This window comes from Sturnus vulgaris, chromosome 1 (assembly GCF_052056855.1).
Source record: "Sturnus vulgaris isolate bStuVul1 chromosome 1, bStuVul1.hap1, whole genome shotgun sequence".
NCBI classification, from domain to species: Eukaryota; Metazoa; Chordata; class Aves; order Passeriformes; family Sturnidae; genus Sturnus; species Sturnus vulgaris.
This window is the reverse complement of record NC_142243.1, coordinates 49,747,286-49,760,587: the sequence shown is the minus strand read 5'-3', so window position 1 is coordinate 49,760,587 and position 13,302 is coordinate 49,747,286. Positions and strand designations below refer to the sequence as shown.

General features: G+C 39.0%; 1 long non-coding RNA gene across 1 annotated transcript in view; it reads right to left on the bottom strand.

Annotated features, from left to right (window-relative positions):
* Positions 1–12,400, bottom strand: part of LOC148225203 (uncharacterized) — a 32,926-nt gene extending 20,526 nt beyond the window's left edge. The window contains exon 1 of the long non-coding RNA XR_015804391.1: positions 12,296–12,400. This is a non-coding gene — a long non-coding RNA (uncharacterized LOC148225203). The remainder of the gene's footprint in view (positions 1–12,295) is intronic.
* Between the last annotated feature and the right edge of the window lie 902 nt (positions 12,401–13,302).

Here is a 13,302-nt window from a genome sequence, read left to right as displayed (position 1 = left end):
GATCCAAGGGAGAGAATGAGTCCATGCCAAAAATTAAGCAGATGGGAAATACCTGTACCAGGCAGTGAGAGAAACATTCTAATCATCACAGCTTTAAAGCAGCTTTTGGGCAGGACTTCTATCCATAACTTGTGCCCTGAATGACATGTAAAATTTTTGCTGACAACATAAAATTTCTCTTGATTTATACCAAAGTTACTGAGAGCAGAGGCCAGTCTTTTAATAAGAAATGGGTCCCTTGAGAGACATTTCCCAGTAGCAGAGAGTAAGAATTTGTGTCACACATGCTGTAATGACACTGAGATCAGAAAGTGTCCTGTTGGCATTCTAAGAGAAAAGCAGGCACAGAAGTATTCAAATTTCAATTGTGTGTCTGATGTATCTGTCCCTGGAGCAAAGGTTTGGGTCTGGGCATCAAGGAAACTGTACAGGTCTTGTCTTTCTGACCCAGGTCCTGCCTCACCATCACTACCCAGCAAAAACATCTGTATCAACACAGGTCTCACATCTGACCACCTTTTACAAGGAACAGTGATGAAAATCATATCTGAGCACTCATACACAATTTTACAGATGCTGTAAGCTTCTTGGAAGAAAACCTGGAAATATTTCTCAGCCACGTATCTTTATAGGGTGCAAAATGTGGAACTGACTTGGTAGACTCCTTGAGTTCAAGCAAGGATGGAAATAGATGAAAAGAATTAGCTATGCCCTTACAAGTGGTAGCAGCCATCTCCTATTTTACTTCTGCACAGATCTTGGCTCTAATGTACACCTCTGCAGCAGCCCAAAGAAGCCATAAAGCCACACTGGCTGACAAGCAGGAGATTCTCCTTGCATAGGGAATTAATGCACCACAAAGTCAGAAACACCAACTCTGTACTGTTCTTCCTTCCCATGTCAGCAAATGTCAGCAGCAGCTCATAATCACAGACCTCCAGCTGCTGGAGCAGCTGCTTGGAGCCTGTGTTGACCTGGAAAATATTAGAATAATCTTAAGGCTTCTTCGAATCATTCCAAGAGCTAAAACAGTCAGCTTAATATTGCACACTTGCCTCTCACAGACCTACTGCCAGGACTTCCTTCTGCACTACTCAAAACCTTCCTCCCATAGAAAGGAAGCCATGGGTACAGATTATCTTCCCCAGAAGACAGAGCTAAAAGGCTGCTGAATATGTTCAATCCAGGATTCGAGGGGGAGCAAGAAGAAAGATCACCAAGGTGCTGCTATTGGCATATTTTCTTGTTTCTTGCGTAGGTCTTTAGCAAATGACTGACAGTGCTTCATACACTTAAACTAACTGCTGCCCTCATTTTTAATGCCACATGTACCCAAGTCCTTTCCTCCTGCCAATCAAACTTCAAGTGTGCCATCCAAAGTTTGTCTCAGAGTAAAATACATCATTTGTACCACACTGATACAGAAATCCATCCAGCAGAGCTCTGATCAGCAGGAGGGGAGCAAGGTATTTCCTGGAATAAAGCTCTTCATTAAAGAACTTTCCCTAACAGGGAAGCACAGTGTGGTTGCTACAGCATGTAATTAGAAGTCAAAGGACTAAAGCTTAAATAAAAAAAGCTGCGTGACTGAGTTATTAACTTCCTTAGCTATTAATTTGCAATATATACCAACTCATTGCCATCATAGGGATGTTGACAGACTTAATCAGTCAATGTACCTGAAGAACTATATAATGTTGAAAAGCTGAATATTTGGCTTTATGGAGGTGACCATTTTAGTAAACACTGATATAACTGAAATAGGGATGGTAAATTTTGAGCTAAAAGAATAAAATGAACCTGTGGTGGGAATTTAACCCTTTTCTCTCAATATAGCTAGGAAAAGTTTACTTGGAGCACAAGAGTAAAATCTGCTCTATTATTCTGTTTCTGAACAATCTGTTATTTGAATTATTCTTTTAATAGCCTTAAACGTATATCTGGGTATCATCGGGCAAAGTTTATGAGCACTTGGGCCCAGGATTCTTCCCCTAGAGCAGAGAAAAGAATTTTAATCTTCTACTGAAAGCCTCCCCTAATTCGTCAAAAGAATTAAAAAGCTAAAAGAAAGTCCTCAGAAAAAAGATGAAAGTTACAGCAACAAAAAAAATTATATTCACTAGAACTAAGTCTTTCAGTTGGTAACATATAACCATTAGAAGAAACACAGAGTTCTATTTTCCTTTTTAAAAAGCCAGGTTTCATTTAATGAGATATTTAAGGAGAACTGTGCGCAGTTTTAGGTACCATGTTAAAAAAATAGACCCTAAGCTACTAGAGGGCATCCAGAGGAGGGACATGAGGCTGGTGAAGGGCCTTGAGGAGAAGCCATATGAGGAGCAGCTGAAGTCACTTGGTCTGTTCATCCTGGAGAAGAGGAGACAGTGGAGATCTTGTAGCAGATTACAATTGCCTTATGAGGGGAAGTGAAGGGTCAGGTACTGATCTCTTCACTCTCATGACCAGTGACAGGACCTGAGGGAACAGGATGAAGCTGAGTCAGGGGGGTTTGGGGTGTATATCAGGAAATGGTTCTTCCCCCAGAGAGTGGTTGGGCAGTGGAACAGGGTCTCCAGGGAAGTCATCACAGCACCAGGCTTGACAGAGTTCAAGAAGCATTTAGACAATGCGCTTGGGTACATTGTGTCACTCGTGGGCAGGACCAGGAATTAGACTCAATGATCCTTGAGGGTGCCTTTCAACTCAATATATTCTCTGATTCTATGATAACTTAAAGTCAATATGAAGAGCAGAATCTCTTCATGATTGAGAGGTGAAGGTACCTCTGAAGATCATCTAGTCCAATCCCCCTTTTCAATCAAGGGCAGCTACAGCAGGATGCCCAGGACCATGTCTAGTCTGGTTTTTAATATCTTCAGGGATGGAGACTCCACAACCTCTCTGAGCAACCTGTGCCAGTGCTCACAGAAAAAGTTATGCTTAGATGAAATCTCTTGTAACTCAACCTGTACCCATTATCTCTTGTCCTGTCATAAGGTACTGTTGGGATAGTCTGGCTCTCCCTTACTCCCCACTCAGGTGTGAATATACACATTGAAGAGATCCTCCTAAATCTTGTCTTCCAAGACCCAACAATCCCAGCTCTCCCAGTTTCCTCATGTATGAGGGATGTCCCAACTCCTTAATCATCTCTGTGGTCTTTCACTGACCTTATTCTAGTTTGGCCATGTCTCTCTTGCATCAGGGAGCCCAGGAATGGACCCTTCTCCAGGTGTGGGCTCACCAGTGTTGAACAGAGAAAGAAAAGCTTACATTTATCAGATCCTCAGTAAGTATATTTAAGTAAACACATAATCCTTCCATATTCTCTGCACCATGACCTGATGGCACCTGGGCACATGGAACTACCACAACTGCGCACCCTAGTCACCTTAGTTGCTACATCCACAGGACACAAGTCCCATGAAAATGCTACACCATCAGATTATTGGAAGGAACAGCCCAGCAGGAGTGAAGGCTGCAGAAGAAGGAAGAACAGATGCAGCAAACTGCAGCCACATGTAAAATAGCTTCTTAAACACACCTCTCCTGCTTTCCTTTTTAGGAGCCAGCAAACACAATAGTTTGAAAAAATCCACAGAACTAGGCAATTTTGTCTCTGGTCTGTCACAAAATAATGTAAACTAGAAACCCTATTTTTCTTATAACCACAATATACAGATGTAAGAATTTAGTAAAGAGATTCACATGTTTGTTATAAGGCACTAGTTCAATAGTGCATTTTCAGGGGACTGAGTATTCATCATTGTTCGGATGAAATAGTGAGATTATCATGAATTGCTGAAGTAGGAACCCAACTACAGGACACTACAGTCCTCTGTACCACTTGCTACACAAACACATGTAGATGTCCTCAAAGGACTTGCAAACTAAACAAAGCAGAGGTAAAGAGCATTATGCAGTTTGGAAAGATTAACTGTTTCCATCCACACAGTTCAACAAAGACTCAAACTTTCCAGTGTCTGAACTGCAGACCCAAAAATTCTATATCTCCTGAAACTCTCCTTTAAGACTTGGCTAGAGCTCTGGAGCACCAAGATGCTGCAGAATGCTACAAGGCAAGTAAAAAAGAATCCAAAGCTCAAGTCCTGAGCAGAATTATCCTCAAATAATCATATAATGCCGAACTCATGTGTAAGAAAACATATTTTCCCTCTAACTTCACAAAGGACCTTGACTCCTAACTTTCCTTCTAGAACTTTTGCAGAACTGTGCTTATCTCTGACATTTCTCTGCTTGCCTTTCTCTTGCCATGATGTTATTCAGATCTTCCTTTCTGTTCAAAACAGTTTCTAATAAGAGAGAGAATACTTTTCAAAAATAAAAAGTCTGTAAGCAGGGGGAACTATGCATGAGATATTCATGACTACAGGAGCAGTGCAAAATGCTAAAGGCTATGAAGAGCAAAAAATCATCTTTTCATCACAACTCTGAGGAACAGCACATTTTCGATAGAATTCCTGAAATCACCAAGCAAAATCAGGAGAAATAAAGAATGCCAGGAACTTGGTAAAAAGGTAAAAAATTGAAATTATTCATAGTAATTTATAAAGAACACCACCAGGTTACAACTCACTAATAGCACAGGAAGCGTGACATAAACCAGACAAGTTTATATAAAAGTTTATATAGAAAACATATAGGAAAGGCTGCATTTTATGGTTATAACATAGTCGGGTTAGCTGTGGAAAATCCTCTTCTATTTTGTGGTTTTGCATGGCATTGTGTATGCCCTTCAGGGCAAATATTGATGTAAGGACTGAAAAATCATTTGGCCCGTGGATGGACTTAATGGGATCTAAGCTGTATCATGTGGAAGCACATCTAGCATGCTTGGAAAGGTGTAGGCACCTGAGGGCTTTATAGCATGTTTATATAGGCTCAGACACTAAGAGAAATGTCATCTTGTATTTTGGAATGTATGGCCTCTTGAGACCAAATATTCTTCACTAATCAGTAAATAAATAGCAGAGAACAATGAAGTCCTAACTTTGAAAAGCCTGCAGTGGGGGGAGTAGGGGAAAAAGGGCTGAGCAGGTTAGTGAATAAAATTTTCTCCTTACAAAAATACCACCAGTTTCAAAAGCAATTGGTATGGACTAGAGAAAATGGCCTGCAAATAAATCAGAAAATCCTTGATTTCAAAATCTCTGTATCTGGAAGATCAGAATTAAGGTCATCTTATTGCCCTGATGTGTTTAAAAAAAAAAATCTGCTACCATCACAGTGTCAAAACAAATATCTATATGTTTAAGCAGATGTCAGATATTGCAGTGGTGTACACACACTTGCAACTTTAAATGAAAATTTTTCTAAAATTGGAGAGAACTTGTTGCCCTTACTGCAATATACACATAAATCTTGGTTGGAGAGAAAAGTGCTGATTTTGTCTTTTTTCTTTTTCCACAAACAGAACCTGTGTTCTGAGTACAAATAAACTCAAATTAGTAGCATCTTTAGACAGAAGATGCTTTATAGACAGGCCCATATCTGAATGCTATTATCTTTCCTTTTCATCCTAATACTTATATACAAACATAAAAAGAGTGCTGAATAAAATACTGTGTTTCTACAGCACCTAGGAATAATAACAGTATCCTTTGCTGAGACTAGGTAATTCCTCATTCCTGGAAATATGGACTAGTTTTCCACAAAAAAAAGTATTTGTGGAAAGAGCCCATTACTGACATTTATTTAACCACTCTATAGAGTCAATGGCTTATTATTGTTAAAGTCACAGTCACAGCCTCAACAAAGATGCAGATGTAAACAGAGTATGTTAAACCAAAAATAAGTTTCCTCAATAAAGAATCCATGTGCAAAACAGTACATAAAATACATATTTACTATAACAACTTTAGACTTCTGTAAGATACCCACACAGAGGTAGGTCTTTATGAGGTAGGTCTTTAAGAGGGACCTTTAGGAATGCATGTCAAGAAAAACCATATCCTGAAGACTTGTTCAATAAGGTGCATTCCTTTATGCTTATATGACCAACAACTGCAGAGTTTGACCCTGAAGCTAATGTTCAAGCCACTTGTTTCCATAGTGTCAGCTGATAATAAAGCTGCACCCCACACAGGTGGGGTAAAATGAGCAGTCAGCGACAATACGCTATGGACTTTGCAACCAGAACAGGCATCACATCTTCCCTGGTGAGACTCATGGGGCAATATGTGATCTACCAGGATATCTTCCCCTTTTTTCCATTACACAGACCAGTTTTTCCATTTTGTATTCAATTATCTTTTATGCCACATGTCACTCAAACTATTAGTTTAGCCAAGAATTTAAAGGGACTCCAAGCTGTAGACAGCTCCTCTGTCAAGGTTGCATCAAGGTCAAGATTCCTTTAACTCTGTTCAAACTCTGGGCTCATGTTTGTGCAATCGCAAACAGCAGCAAAGGGGTCACTACCTTCTATGTCAGGTGTGAAAGCAACAATGAAATATACGGTACAAGGGGGAAAAAAAAGAAGATTGCCAATATTAAAAATCATGGGATGGGCTCTGAACTAGCTATTAGCACCTTGTTATAATTAGAACCAAATTATTTACAATGAATTATTTATTTGATTAATTTCATCCTTTTTTCTTTTCTATCAATGAATTGTTCAGAGACAGAATGTCGAATTCTTGAATTCATTTGTAGTTTAAATAATATATTTGGTGATTAACTCCAGGTCTATAAGTTATTCATCATTTGCTAATAATCACAATTCAGAGTTTGTCGAGTGGCATGCTATTTTCTGAGGCTCAGAGTACAAATGGACTCTTTCCTCCTCTCTCTCTGGAACAATATGCATGGTACAACATTATGCACACTTCTTAAATTAAATTATTACATATACAGTCTTATATTGTCTTATTGTTAAAAATTGAATAAAAACCACCAAACTTCTGATGCTAAGCTTTACTATTTAACCCTAATGTGATCTTAAAGGAAAAATAAATAGAAATAAATAGAAAATCAGAACAGGATGAACATTTCCTCCAGATATTTAGAAAACAAATTCTGGAACTTGAGAAAAATTATTATAACAGGCTACAGAATGATTTTGAGAAGTCCAGTGGTGGACACTTCTATGCAATTCTTCAAGCCAGATATTTTCAGTGTGGTTTTTTTCCTAACAATCCATCATCTAGTCCCATCTCTTAGTTGGCACAATAGACAATTTCTAAATGGCTTCTGAAAACAAAGACAAAAGCAGTTACAAACACAGAAATTCAACTTAGTAGTGGAGGATGTATGATGTTATAACATAAATCGCTCATGGTGAAAATACCTCCTCTGTCTCATCTCATACAAACTAAATCACCACACCAAAAAATGTGGATCCTAACAACATTTATCCTGAGGTACAATTGTATTTACAATTTGAATAATTTATTTGGTGACAATTTCCTGCTCAGCAGAGATTCATTACTTGCAAATAGCAAATATTCACATGTTGCCATGGTGCAATTTGGCACACTTTCCATGAGGTACAGGCCTCCAAGCCTTCCTCTCTACCTTTCACATACAGTACTTATAGTTACAGCACTCACATTTAGATGACTGTTTGTACAGAACCCTGTTTGTCTTACCAGGTAAGGAAGTTTTTAAGCCCCAGGCTATTTTTAATTTTCTGGATGTTTTTAAGCCTTAAGAAAGGATGCTCTTTTAATTTCTCATTTTAGTCAGCAGGAGTGAAGGCAGACAATGTAATAAGCACACAGCTGATTGCACACATGAAGACTTGAAAACTTGTCTGTAAATTCTGCCACAAATTACTAACAAACATCTGCAATGTTCTTACTAAGGAAAAAATCCTACTTACATAATAGTTCATCACAATAGATGCTGAGTGTTAATATAGATGTACTTTTAACCAATTCCTATGAAAGCATGACTTCTGTGATCACACTTTATATATGTTCATCAATAACTTTTGACCCTATCAGATAACTTCAGCTACCTCTGACAGAATGATGGACTCCTTCAGTTTGGGGAACTGGATCAACTCAGCCTGCATTAGCCACCTGAGAGTCTACTGACTGAGGCTATAGATTAAGGTAAGAAAAGAAGATGGCTCATACCCCAGCCATGGAAATGTTATTCAGAGCTAACAAATTACCATGAAACACAAATCTGTGGGAAACATTGGTCCAGATGTTTATAAAAATCCTTGTCTGAAAAGTACAGGATATTCCACTGGCCCAGAATTAGTTTAAATCTTGAACAAGAAAGATGACCATAATGTGGTGCTTTCAGTTAAAGCATATGTGTTGGTTTGAAAGTAAAACCAGTGCGAGACTCCAAGTCAGTAATACAATTTAATAGGAGAAAAGAGAAAAAATAAAATACATGCAATAATATAAAAGAAAAACCACCAACAAAGTCAGAAATACAACCTGACACCTTGTCAGTCAGGGTGTTGGTAGCAGTCCGTGTAAATGGTGGCTGCAGTCCTCCTGGATGACAGATGTGGTTCAGTTGAAGCAGTGCTCCTGTAGAAGGTGCAGTTTTCCTCCGAAGATTCAGTGATGATGTGGAAAAAGGCCCGACTTTCCTCTGGGATCCAGTGGAAAGGACTGCCTTCGTGTCCCAAACCCCAGTTTTTTATCTAGGTAGGAAAGGCTTGGCTCTTCCCCCCGGCTGGAGCATCTCCCAATGGGAAGATGCAATCTTATCAGTCACACAATAGGACTTAATGGCCCATTAACAGAACATATCTTCTGGAGGAAGGATGGGTTGTGAAAAGATAATGATGATCATCCCCCTGATCTTATCAGGTGGCACATCAGCAGAGGATATCTCCCACAAAGATAAGGATCACCACCTCCCCCACATTTTAACAGATGGTGATAGAACACACATTTTTGCATTGTACCCCAGGACAGCATATAATGAGGAAAGCTTAAATCTGCTCTTGCCTTTGACATAAAACTCAGATTGTTCTGTGATTCTAAAAATATTAACCCCAGACACAAAGCTGCTGGTCATGCCTGAATCTTGAATCTGCAAGTACAAATGTAGAGGCATTATTTCAAGGTGTGCATGAATGTCCTATTTAAATAAGTTGAGAGGGACCTGGTGCTTATAATCTCCTAAAGAACACTTCATCCTGTTCATGGCCTGGATGTTGTGTAAGTCTTCCTCACTGAGCCCATCAGCTTCAGTTGCTCTTTCCCTACACAGCCCTTATCCAATCTCCTGAGGATAAGCAGAGTAGGAAACAGTTCAGAAAGTCACAAAAGCCACCATTAGGAATTTGCAATCCAAATGTGCTTTTGGATTGAATGCTGTTTCCTTCAGTGGGTGACACCAAGCAGGTCTCACAAGGAAATCCAGGAAAAGCAAACTTCTACTCATTCTTCTTTCCTACCCCAGTTTTCTTGGTGGAGCATAGAAGATATGTAATGACAAGTGTTCCTTCTGCATGCTTACTCTTCCACTGCTTCAGAGTGAATTCCCGACACAACTCAGAAGAATGGTTCCCTATATACCCTGACATGAATATGCAGATTCTTGAAGAATTGGACAAGTTCCTAGTTCTGCCTTGCTCTCATGTGCCATACCAGATGCAAATATTCTCCTCCTTCCATGTGACCAGTGCTCAAATGCACTGGGTCTTCAATCACTTTCCAAACAAAAGTCAGTTCCAGGACCCCAACTCTCTGCAGAATTCAAGCACCAAATGAATTTGTACATCACATAGTGCCAAATTCACATTTTCACCCTGCTTATCCTCACTATGGCTGTGTCCATAAACCATTACCCATAGAAGTCTCACAAACCACAAGTAACTTTCACTTTCAGCAGTTTTTATATATGTTGTTATTTCAGCCCATGTTATTTCAGCAATGCTCAGCAAAATCAAGCATGCTTTTTTTTTTAATATTGTCACACTAATATGACATATTAAGATTCTATGCACAAGGATAGGAGTAGTAAAAACAAGAGAAATTTCTCCAGCACTGCATTTAATTTAAATGTGAGAAGATAAGTATATAAACTCTTTCGGACACTCTAGGGAGTTGATATCTTGCTTTGTGGGTGTGCACACGTCTGTCTGCTTCTGTGTGGCTCTCATACCTGCAGCTCATATGTAATTTCAAATTAGTTGAGAAAATGAAAATTACCTTCAAATGGAAGGAAAATGCATTTGACATATCTCTTGTTCCAGCACTTGTAAGACTTGTTATAATTACTACTGTGAGCTTGCAGGCAGATGGCAAATGAGGCAGCACCTTTAATTCAGTCAGCAGGATGCTGCAGAACTGCTCTAACATTTTGTTCAAGATGTTTCAACACACAAATCTAAAAACTGGCAACGAAGACATAACTACTGAGAATATTAGTGAGCCTTAAAAAATGAGCACATTACATCTCCATTAGCCTTCCACATCTCTGTGCACCCACAGAGTGTCACCTATGCTGTACCCAACCTAGTTGTCTGTGCTTGGCCCCAATCAATGTTATTACAGACTCCAAAAGAGAAGGAAGAGTCTGCATTAACAGATGATATTAGAAAGGACTAGATTCTGTTCCAAGGGGAAAAAAAATCTTGCACATATCAAGGAGATAATTTTGAGACAGCAGTGGCATCCAAGTGATCTGGAGGTTGCCAGCTCCCTGAGTCTTACTGAGCTTTTAATATGACAAAAGGAAGGAAAGGGAGGGGGAAAGGAGAGTTTTGGGAAGATAAGGCTTAAAAAAAATACATAACAGGCTAAATATCCAGCTGCCTTAAGACAGAGGGGTTATCTCTATTCATTTTTTTTATCCACCTGGTTCCTTGACTAGGAGATTTGGGAATATCTCTTTGCACAAGAAATCTCTTCCAGTGGAACTGTAGAATAATTTGAGAGGTTGCAAAGGAAAGAGTGTTTATATGTCTGAACAGCCTTATGAAACTAATACCACAGTCCTACTACCATAACAGAACCAGATACAAGAGGGTTACCTATGTTCTCTTGCTTCCATTTTAAAAGAAATGTCATTTATGCTGCTGATTGAGTCTTTCAATTTTGTTTGATACATGAGGTGTGATTTTACAGTTCTGGAGTCTCTGTCTACATAGCTATAGTGCTGGAAAAGCAAACATTGGCTTTTCAGCTGCCATTGCAGGGCAGCCAGATACCACACTGCTGATTTAGATGACAGGAATGAGCACTTTGCAGTATTTCCACAGCCAAGTCCAAGTATGTAAGAATGAAGTGATTAGAGCAGCTTTCACTAAGAACAATGAATTTTCCTTTCTGAAATCACTTTAATCCATGTTATTGCACCCCAAACTGTTTGTATAACTTAAAGAAATGGGTAGAGCTTATACTGCAAAGGTAAAACTATTCTTACTATTTGCTAGCTGTTTATGCTCGTACACTGTTAGGATTTATTTCAAACCACAGAAAGAGGGATTTTTAGTGACATAATACATAAAAGTAAGTTTAAGATTAATAAAGTAGGTAAGATTTTCTAAAGAGTGTTTTTCCATGACCTGAACTCAGAATGATGCTGGTGTAAGAATAGAATCAGGATCACTATCCAAGATGATTTAAGGGTAAAGGCAGAAAATCTACTTTTTATAACACAGCTGCAGCAAAGGTCAACAAATGCAGTACATGGCATATAAAGGGTAGATAAAAGTTCCCATTTTATTCTTCAACTGAGATGCTCAGAAAATTATAAATTCTGCTTCTTGTGTATTTGGCAAATAAGAGCAAACACGGAGCTTGTGATGCTGCAAAAGAGTCAAATCTACTGTTGTGTCATTCACTATCTTGATGTTGTGTCTGCAAAGGTTAAGAGCGGAATAGAGCAGCAATTTCTCTTTGACTGGCAAACCACACCACATGATCAAGTGCCTTATCACTGCTGCCAATACTGTATTTTGATCAGCTTTGGCAATACATTTTACATGCAAATGGATCTTTTGTTACAAATGCATATCAAAGGCAACAAACACCTACTTCCCTACAGCCTAGATCTCAAGGTGATTCCCACTTATATTTTATTGCAGATAAATTACATGAGGTCCATGCTGTCCCTAATCTCATTAAATTTATTTTAGGGTAAAACTAAGGTATCTTATGTTTTCTTCGTAATCATCAAAGTGTGACATATACTGTGAGGTTAAAAAAAATTAATGCTAGCAGTATTCTGCACCATGGAAAAGACATCTGGGGCCTGCCCTCAAACAGCATAAAATGACTCATGTGGCAAGCACTTCTGTATCACAGAATACCCGCAATGGGGTAAGAAAAAAATGCCAGTTTTTCACACTTACCCAGTGACACACCTTGGCTGTCTAGACATCATCACCTACTTCTGATGGAATGCAACAAAGTTGTGTTTTGTAGTGAGTGTTGCCCTCCAGGTGTGTATACAGGCTGCAGAGACATCAAGATTGAGAACTTTAATGCTTTGTTATAAGGGTTAAAATCTGCCACAAGTAGGCAGCTATTGCTAGATTTGGTCAGTCTGAGTTGTACTTAAGCACTGAAGAGAAGGCAGAAAAATAACAAAACTAGGAGGATGTATTTCCTGAATATTTTTTTCTTAACCTAGATAGCTGTAGTTAACAAGTTAGAGCATCCTATTTCTGATATAAACAGCAGCAAATTAGTAGATGAAGTATGTAGGGGCTATGCCTCAGCCAGAGGTCACAAAAATAACACAGGAAAAGTAATACAGGGGTGGAGGGAAGTGTCAGTGTTTTAACAAGCTTTGCATAATTCTGTGACAAGAACTACAGCAAGCAAACCACACAGATCAAGAATCCAGAGGGTTGCAGACAGCACTCAGATCAGAGCAAGAGTGTTCAGTAGGCACAAAAGATGCTGATCAAAGAGTGACATCCTCCCCACCACCAAGCACACCAGTCCTTTGCTAAAAGCCCTTTAACACAGCATAGAAGGAAGGACACACTTTGAGCAGGAGCAAACTTTGAAGTAGGCAGACATACAAAGAAGCACCATGTATCAAAGCAATTAATACCAAGAAACAAATTCTGTTTCCTGCTAATCCTTTCATGTTGTCAAATAGGCAGCCAAAAATAGGATCAGAGGAAAATACTCTAAAACATTACGGGGAAGGATTACAAACAGACCATAAGGTAGGAATATTTTTACATTATATAGATCCATATCTGCTGAAAATTGGCCTCAGCTGTTCATATACTTCTTGGCAGACTTATATTAGAGTAAGTCAGTTAACAACATTATTAACAGAAGATATTTTCCCTGACTGGAATTGGCATGGGGGAAGCTCAGAATCAGGACATTTCCACTGCCA